Here is a 10575-nt window from a genome sequence, read left to right on the forward strand (position 1 = left end):
CTACCTTAGTCCCTCAGTACTTGCGCTGTGAGTTTTTATCTTTTATTTGTTACAAAAATTATTATTTGCTTATTTAACATGTGTTGTTTGGTTCAAATGAAAATAAAATATTTTCAACTAAAAAACATTTCAAATATTTTATAAGGAAAATTGGTGGTGTGAGAAAAATTCTCACACGGGCGAATTCTCAGATCACATTTCAGCAAGAGTTCCATGGAGGGGAGGGGAAGGGCAAAGAAGTTGGTATGGAAACTTGACAGGTAATTTAAAGCACCTCTTTATTTCTTATAACAATGTTTATGCACCGAATAAACGCTGTAACTTATAAATCACTCAAATAATTTTGCAAGAGCGAAGTAACTTGAAACAACGCAACGAAGAAAAAGCTGAAATTCAATTCATTTTCACGGCTGCAGATTTTCTTTCATAATCTATATACATGCTTTCACTCATTTAGCCGACCGTATTGCTCCACATTTTATTCCATTATTTCCGAAAAAAAAAAGAAAAGAAAAGAAAACTAGTTAAGAAATTTTCACTGCACTAGAGAGTCTGACCTGCAGAATGGTAGCTTAATTAACAGACGAACTCTATTTTTAACCAGCGTTAAAAGTTAACTGTGACCGCATAAGCAAGACGGTTTCCTAAGCGACAGAATATATCCGAACAGCAAACGGTGCTTGATAAAATAGTAGACAAGGAAGCAATAAATTCAGTGGCGCGTTGAAGATTGCTTCCTCTCTTAATAAGAGAGTGCGGTACCGAATGCGAAAAATATGTCTAAATTTGTCTGATGATGCTCATCAAAGAATTTGATTTTTTCCTAGAGATGTTTAATTTTCTCGCTAACAAGGTTGTACTATTGTGGTTTCTAGAAAATCATCAATACAATTAAATAAAAAATTTGTTTCAACTGTTTAACTCAGGGTTCTCCTAATATTTTATAACGGCGGCCCCCTTTTTCATACCAAATTTCCACTACCCCCTTTCAATCATCGTATTTATTTCCTTACTAGCGGTACCCGCACGGTTTTGCCCGTAGTAGAAAATTAAGAGTTCATTTGGTTAGCTTGTATACAAATAATGGATGATGGATTTCTCGCCAATTTCCTATGTTCATTTGCTCACCCATGATCCACGTTATGATAATTTTCTCGTCCACCACGTTATGGTAATTTGCACTCGTCCACGCTATGATAATTGCTCGGTAAGATTTTCTAAAAATTGGAATAGAAAAAGAACAAAACGAATTTTTGAAAAACCGCTTCGAGGTGCACACCCTCATGCTATAAACTAATTGCGTGCCAAATTTCATAAAAATCTGCTGAACGGTCTAGGCGCTATGCGCATCACAGACATCCAGACATAGATCCAGACTTTCAGCTTTATTATTAGAAAAGGTTAATCTTATTTTATGGGTGCTGTCCTGGTGTACCAAATTATATAATAGGTTAGAAAAACAACACCATGTTTTATGTAAATGTTCTGTTACGCACCAAAACATATTTATTTTATTATTACATGAATATTGAAAGTTTTGCTACGTTTAACAAACTATAACAGTTACACAAAAGTACGTAAAAAGTACGTAGTACCCCAAAAATTTTTTAAAATACATCATTTTGAGCTGGCCTGTCATTTCAAAATTTTCTAGGGGGAGGGGATGGGTTGTCAAAGTGTATGTACGCAAAGCGTTACATCGAAGAATAGCGAAAACAACGCCCACATACATAGAAATACATTGCTCTGTTAAAACCAGGGGCGGGGAGGGGGGGGGGGGTAATTTGCCTCCTCCTGACCCCCTCAATGACGGACCTGATGGATTATGTGCACAATTTTTTCGAACCGTAGTGAAACTGAAAAGACATCGTTGTGCTAAGTGCGGCGACTCATACCACAACAATGACAGTGTGCTAATTTTTAGACTTTGATTAGTTTTTCAATGATTTTTTTTTTTGCAATAGCTGCATACCCCCTTTTATAGTAGTTCCGTGCCTCCCTATTGAGGCGTGTCCAGAGATTGAAAGCCACTAGTTTAGCTGTTAATAAACTGTTTATAAAACTCAGTGCATGATTTAAGCTTATAACAAGTGTATAATGAAACAACCCAAACCCTTTGGTGTCTTATCAAAGGTACATAAATATACAGGGTGTTCCGTTTTAACTGCAAGGCCTCTATTTTCGCAACAGTTAGTCCTAGATGCATAGTTTCAGTTGCAAAAATGTTCCAAATCTGTTGCAGAGTTAAGATATTGAAAGTTTGAAGAAAAAATAAAAACGAGTCAAAAAATACAAAAGTTAACTTTTTGAACGGGACCCAAGTCCCGTAACTTATATTCAGGGAAATAATCTCCGTTGTAATATAAAAAGGGAACTAATCTCCGTTGTAAAATATTACTAACACAAGAAACTTGACATTTGTGCGACCAAAACTCAGGGAGATATTCGAGTTCGAAATTTTAATCCACCATACAGAAGATCAGAATGTAACTTATCGCCCTTTCAAAAGAGTGACAGATTGTCGAAGCAAAAAAGCAAAGTGTTTATATTTTTCATTGCTATTCAAAAATAAATGTAAATGTTATACCATGATGCTGAAAACACACTTCTAAACCTCGAACAATTTGAAAAACCACTCTTTGCGCACATATGAATTTAAACCCTTGTTAACCGCTAGATTTTCCCCCAAAAGGTGTTATTGACCGTGAGTGTGAAGTAGTGTAAGTCACAAAACGCTGCTTTTCATATCTCAGTAAATATTGGTCGTCCTAATGTCAAACTTTTTGTGTTGGAATTATTTTTCCATGGAGATTGTTTCCCTGAATATAAGTTAGGGGACCTAGTCCCAGTATAAAAAGTTAAATTTTGTATTTTTTGATTCATCTTTATTTTCTTCAAACTTTCAATGCGTTAACCCTGTATCTGATTTTGAATATTTTAGCAATTAGAAGTATGCATCTAAGACTAACGGTTGGGAAAATTGAGATCTTGTAGGTTAAAACGGAACACCCTAACAGGGAAGGTGAAAGTATGATATAATAGTGAAAGTGAGGTTTCAGAGACCAAACTATCTACTTTACAATTGTTTAAAAATCGTATAATTAAAATAAAATTCTGATACTTCATACAGACGTGCTTTGAACTTTTTCTTGTAATTAAAACAAATATTTATGATTTCTAAATTGAAATAAATATTTTCCGATGAAATTTTGCCACAGCTTTAGGATTTTTCGAGAAAATCAGATGCTCCAGCACTGCTACTAATAAAAGCGAATCGATTATTAATTAATAATTTTATTTTAGCGTTTTCTAATAGGAAATTCAATGTATCACAATGTGAAATAACAATGACAGTACCTGAACTATATTTGTCTATATCGTCATATTTCCAGGAATAATGGGGTCGTTTCGAAAATTTTAAAAGTTTTTTTTTTTTTTTTTTCTGAAAGGAAGTATGCTTAAAAACATAGGATCCGACCATTTTTTAAATAATTTGTTTAAGTTTGATATAAAAAAAAAACTTAAATCAGAACGCTTTCATTGCTTACGGCTTCTGCCGATGACATCACAAATGTTGAAATGCCATTCAGTGTTGCCATTCACAGTGCAAAGTATTTAATTCGCATCTTTACTCTGATGTATTGGCAACGATATGGTTGATACCCTAAGCGTAGAGCGCTATATTTATTTCGCTTCTTGGTTATCATAACGTGGAAACATAGTAGAAAGATGCGGCAAAGTGCATCATTTGTGACGTCATCAAGACCACGACTTGTTTGAAAAATCAGACATTAAAAAAACTGTTGGGAAAATGAAATTATTTTCTGGGTCCATGTTAATTTTTTTTGCTTATTCTATCCATTTAAAAAATGTCCAATGACTAAAAGTAGTACTTCTGACTGAAGGAAACCATCCCATTCAGTTCTACAGATCGCCCCCCCCCCCCTCTCCTCCTCTATTCACTATCCTTCTTCATTGCAAAACTTTGCATACACTCCAGACAAACAGAGGTTTTTAAACAGAGTATCTTCCCGCTCAAGGTAACGTGAACTTCCATCTTGACGAAAACACTTCCGAAGTCAGATGGAGCTTTCACTTGATTTGTGACTTTCTTTGATTCGCATGAATGAATCATTGGATCATTGACTGGAAAGTGATATCCTGATCAGAAGCTAATCAGTCATGTCACGTCATGCGGCGTTTTTTAAAACGTTTTTACAATATCCAAGCAACAAGGTGTTTCCCTAATCTTGAATTGGGTTTCTCTCAAAATCTTTAAGTGAGTTGAAATGTGTAAGCGAATGATATCACCAGTGGCGCCCTGAACTAAATGTTTTTTGGGAAGGGAAAAAGACTTAATTTGCCGAATGAAGTTATCACGGGACGCGGGAGCGTCCTACTCCGCCAAGGAAACCAAACGTCAGCAGCCAACAGAAGCAAATCCACTGCCGAAGACGAAAGAAAATAAAAGCGACCAAGAACAAGATTACACGACAGAACGAATTGGGGTTTTTTGGGTTTTTCACCCCTCTGTATCTCAGCCCCATGAAGACCCACGGAGTTGATTTTTGGTACACTCAATCTCTAGTGGTCCCTGACGCCGTAAACCAAAATACAATCCCCTGGACCATCAGAGGGAGGAGGTATTAAAGTTATAAAATCGCTGTTCAAAAAAGTTTTCGCTTTCTTTGACAGGGCTACAGCCCAGACGAAAAAAGGAATCGAGCTGAAATTTCGCACACACATTCCTTGTGCCCTACTGATTTGCCTTTTGTGCCATTTGACCCCCCCTCCCCCCCCCCCTCCCCCCCCCCCCCCGTTTTTACCCCCCAAATTGTACTTTCCCAGGGTTCTATCACAGCCCCCTGGGAGGCTACGGTAATGATTTTTTGTATACATATTCTTGGGGGGTCATTGAGTACATATACAAAAATTCAACCCCCAGGGACATCATGGGCCGGAGTAATTGAAGTTTGAAAATCACTAATTTCCCCTAAATTCTTATGTACTTACTCTCAGCTCATAGGGTTTGTTTATCTCGGACTGCAATTGTAAGGTTAGAACAGATCTAACAGTTATTCCAAAGTTGTCTTAGGAAATGATATTTAATCAAGACTAAAACATATCCAACGGTTGCAACTAGACGTTAAATCGCAGATATCACAAATTTGCCACAGCGACTTCGCATGCGCGCAGACTAGCTCATTGGGCTTTCAGTTTTCAGATTCCATGTTGTTTGTTTATACTTAAGCAGAGAAACAAATTAATGAATGAGATTAGAATGCTGTCCTCCCCCCTCCCCCCCAAAAAAAATGCCGATACGAAATTTCCTTCCCCTGTTTTTCAGTTTTGATATATTTATGGGGAGGGGGGAAGAAATTTTAAATGTCGGCGCGAAACTGGGGTTAAACCATTACGATATTTTACGTGACAAATTATATGAAACTGTACGCATATGAATACGGCACATATAACTTTTTAATTGAAAGCGAAAAATAGCACTTTTTTATTGGTTTGCTTATTTTCTAAGTTAATGGATTTTTCACAAACAACACATAATGAATTGAAAATATATGAAATACGTGTGTGGATATCCGTGCTTTGCAGTAATTTGATAGCTGAAATTTTTTTTTTGCAATTAATTTAAGCAAGACTTTTTAATGCGCTTAGTTCAAGCGCAACATGCGCATTCGCTTTGGCAAATTTGGAATATCCACGATTTGACATCGAGTAAAGCTGTATAGATCTTCTGACACATTCAAATTTAAAATATTTAATGGCTTAGTTTTTTTTTTTTTTTTTTTTTTTGCTTGGTGATAACATGCGTTATTTCGTTTTTTAAATGAACTTTTAAACAAAACTAGGTATTAAACAAGAAAAAGACTTCTATCAAGAAAAAGATAAATCACCAAACAATTAAAATTATCCGATAAAACGTAAAATAATCCACAATTTAAGAAAAAATGTAATGAAACAAAAAGTGAAAAAGCTAGATTAAAATAGCCCTCAAGCTGTAAAACATTTAAAGAAACCTTCATGAAAATATCGAATGATCTGTCAAATAAAGAAACTGTAATAGAATTTATTGCGAAGTTGTAAAATACTCGAAAACAATATAATTTAAAATATAGTATTTTATTATCCAAGAAGTTTTCTTTGCAACAGAGAGGATACAAGGATTGCAATAAAATTTAAATCGCCTAATTCTCGCAAAATGAACATAGAATCTTAATAGTCAGAAAATAACTTTACGTAAAATTAGGCTAGCCATTATTGTTCCTTAAGAACACAAAACAGCGTTGTTTCAATTGAAAATTTTTTGACTTGAAGTCCTCAATTCTAAAAATACAGACAAAGTAATAATATCAATGCAAAAAGATGCGATATCTCATCAAAAACAACTCCGTTGTAAAAAATTTCTCCGCCAAGAAAAACCTTTAACTTTTCCGCACAAAAAAGAAAACCTGCATCCTAAACAAAAAAACTCTCAGCCATAAAAAGTTATGATATCTAGTTTGCCCGCCAAGTATCTGCCAAACTATCATCCTCCCTCTTCTCCTTTTTCATCACAGCTACTTCCATTAGAACCTCCTCCCATCTTCAACTCCTCAGAAATATGGATAGATCTTTTAAATTGTTTATCTTGTTTGGCGGGAAGTTTTTTGCTCACCAAGCAACCACTTCACTTTGAAAAGCTTGTAAAAACATCGGCGTTAGTTAATGAAAAATGCTGGATGTGAAATCCGTTGCCAATCGGCCACTCTTCTCAGTTTTTTACAGCACTTTGAAGTTCAGGTCTAACTTATGAATTTCTTATGCAAAATCTATTAAAAGAAATTCCGATGTTTATTATTTATCTAGAAGGAAAAACCTGTATTTTATGATCACTTTACCCCTCTATACTCTACACTAGAGGCGTTCAAAAAAAACATGTAAAAATATTTTTCTCCTAAATAACAGGACACCCCCAATATTTTTAGACATTTGGTAGTAATATACTGGAAGAATTTTAGCTTCCTATTTCACCTGAAAGATGGTGCTCAACTCCCTCTCCCAAACTTCGTGTATGGGGCGGGGGGTTCAGAAAATACATTGAATTGAAAAAACAATGCTACATATTATAATATACACGAGTAATATGCATATACATTGCAATAAAATAATTATTTACAAAAAAAAAAAAAAAAAACTGGGGAAATTAAATGTTTCTAAATTTGTGAATTTTTCCCTGCTACGGGTAATGTTAAATTGAGAAGTCACTGAGCACTCCCTCAAGTAAAGAGCGTAAACTAGTAGAAGTTTAGAAAGAAGCTAGAAGTAAGGAGAGTAAGAAGCTAAAACTTTTACAGCATAATACTACAAGAAAGCTAAAAAATAAAAAACAAAAAAAGAGGGAGGGGCGGTTGTCCTTGACTCCGTTAGCTGAAAAAAAGTTTTTTTTGAACCTAATGCCCAGTGCCGACATATTAGCCTTGCTAATGAGAAGGAAAATTATCCTTAAAAAACAATTTTGAAAAAAAAAAAAAAAAAAAAAAACGAAAAGGAACGTCTTTGTTGTAATGTTGTCCCCAACTTTGCCGAATTATCAGCAAAATTGCCGAATACGAATAGAGATATCTTTTGAGAGGTCACAGTGACTTCCCATCGGAACGACTCTGGGCATCTTCATCAATAAAATTAAAGGAGAAAAATAACCTTATAGCTGTAGAGAGAGAGACAGAGAGAGAGAAAGAGAGAGAGAGAGAGAGAGATGGGTAAGTGGGGAAGGAGGGAATCACACATTAAGAAAAAAAATGGAGCACATGTGCTGTGCACAGGTTATTCTATGTCACACCAACAAAGCACTTTTCCTCGTTGTCTCGGATTTTCATAAAACATTCAGTTATCTTACTCTTTGAGATTTTGTATAATTAAAAAAAATTTATGAATCGTTATTGACTGGTCATTAATTTTCGAAATTTGTTAAAATGAACTTTTTTTACTGGCCGGCAGTGCTTTAAAATGGTATAACGCCCGTTCTGTGGGAGCTAGAGTAGTATAATTGCTCATATAAAAGACGATTTCATGCACTTTAGTTCGATATGCAATTTTACGACTTTAATTTCAAAAAAATTAACTCTTCACCCCCCCCCCCCCAAATTTTAAAGTTCAAAATATTTACATAGTGATTTTTAAAAATTAAAAAGAAAAAGTATGATATTTAACCCTTTAAACGGAAACATTCCCAGATGGGAACATCAAATAAAATAATTGTTTTAGAAAAAGTTTCGTTATGAGGATTCAAAAAAATCTATTTACCATTAAAAGTAGACTTGAATTTTTTTAAAGAAAAATTATTTATCAATTATAATAATTGTTGCCCATAAAAATTTGTAAAAATGTCCGTTTCTGTCAACTTTTATAAAGATTGATAAATAAAAATTATTATTATTATTTTTTAAGCCCTATGTTTTTGAAATTTCACAGTAGAGGAGACCGGGCTATGGTGAGACAAATAATGTAAAATTCAAGACATTTTTGGGAACTTGAATTCAATAAGAAAATTTTTAAGGTGGATTTGTAATGCTACTTAAGTGTACAATCTTCTGAGACACAAAAATTTCTTGTTAAACCCTAGCTTTCTCACTGTACTCCAGCATGGGGTACAGTGACACAGCATACGAGGCACAGTGAGACAACATATCGTGTTGAATGAAACATAATATGTTCAATACTTAAAATCAAAACTATATAACATTGAACAAAAGATTTAAGTTTCATCGTTCATCCAATTAAAAATTGAATTTTCAAGCCCCAAAAAAGATAGATTTCGCTTTACACCATTTATTTTCGTCAAAGCTGTTAACAACAATTTAATATTATGTTTTAGCAGCCATGTTAAACTGAATTTGCCGGTTAACATTGAGAATATAATTTGTCTGGGGTGTCTAAATTTTTTTTCTTTCTCCTAAGATTTTATAACTTCTGTCGGACTCGACTTATAACTGAAAACGTTCAAATCAAATGGGCTTTACACTACCATCATATTTACCTTGTTCTAGTTCTAGTAATTCTAACCGTAACCACTTTATCATAATCATAAGTGTACTCTTCATTTGAATTTTTTTGTCTTCATTTTAGCTTTTTCATTCTTCTTTCAATTGATTTCTTTTCCTGAAGAACTTCTCATTGTTAAGCAAACATCAGTCGATCAGAGAAATTGAATGAAAGTAAATCTTTTAATTGTCTTCCACATATATGTAGCATTAAGAAATGGGTTACACGATTTCTTAAACATTTTTTATTTACGCTGCTTGCTTCATTCTCTTCAACATAAATTCATTCATGCAAATCAAATGATGTTGGACATTGAAGGCTTGTAAGCAAAACAATGTCATTTTGTTTCAATTTTTGTAAGAGTCTCTCCGTATTTTTCGAAATTTTTCTTCTAATGGTTTTTATTTATTTATTTATTTATTTATTTATTTATTTATTTTTTTGAATTAATATTTTTTAAATCGCCGAATAAAAATTGAGACTTAGATATTTGTGTATAATTTTTTGAAAAAAAATTTGAAAACAGTCCAAGAATATTTTGAGTGTTTTTTTCTTTAATTAATTAAATTTAAATGAATTTTTTTTTTACATATTTATATTATGATTTTGCTTATTAAATAAATGGTGAATCAGTGCAAAACATTTCAAAAATTTAAATTGTTGAATACATTTTTTTTTAATGTGTCCCTTAATGAATATTATTTGTTTAAAATGTGCTTAAACATTCAATTCTTAGTCTAATTTGAATTCCGTTTATGTATGCGCTTTTTTTTTCACTTTGCTTTGACAACACTGATTGTTAATTAAGTTGTTAATTCGTTTAAAATCATTCAAAAGTATTCTAATTTTCTTTTACCTTGCTGTTTTTTCAATGTAACCAACAATGAAAATAAATCTTTGTCAACGAGTGTGACGTTTTCAAAAATGATAAATCCGGTTGCTCTGCTGCTGCCTTGAATAAAAAACCGCTGATTTTACTAAAAATGAAATGCGCTAAGTTTTCCTTGAATGATACCTCTCACAAATTTAATTTAAAAAAAGAAAAAAATATTTTTATTAAAACCATTAGCAAACTGAACACCAAAATGAGAATTGCATTGTTAAAATTTATAAAACAACAAATTGATAAAACACTTGGAATTTAACTGCTGAACCGGCTAACTCATCAGTGATTTGCCGTGCCTTTTTGTTTTGATCAATATTTTTTCACCTCTCCTTACTTTTTTCTTTTTAGAGTAAAATATAATTCCTATTTGGCACTATAGGTTTTTTAAATAAATCAGTTTAAATCTCCTTCATAGAGAATAATAAATATTTAAAATCTTTCTGCTGATCTTTTCCTGTGCCAAACAACCTTTTCAATTGGGATTGTAAAAGAATCAATTTTGCCAGAAGAGTTAAATGATGTTTTTTGAACTGTTCAATAGGAGCTCTTCACAAACAAAATGCTAAACACGAGTATACGCTTTAGGTCTTGCAAACGAAATTTTGATCGGATTGAATCAGTTCGAAGGCTTGTTCAGATGTGCCTCCTATAGG

This window comes from Uloborus diversus, chromosome 8, assembly GCF_026930045.1.
Source record: "Uloborus diversus isolate 005 chromosome 8, Udiv.v.3.1, whole genome shotgun sequence".
Classification (NCBI taxonomy): Eukaryota; Metazoa; Arthropoda; class Arachnida; order Araneae; family Uloboridae; genus Uloborus; species Uloborus diversus.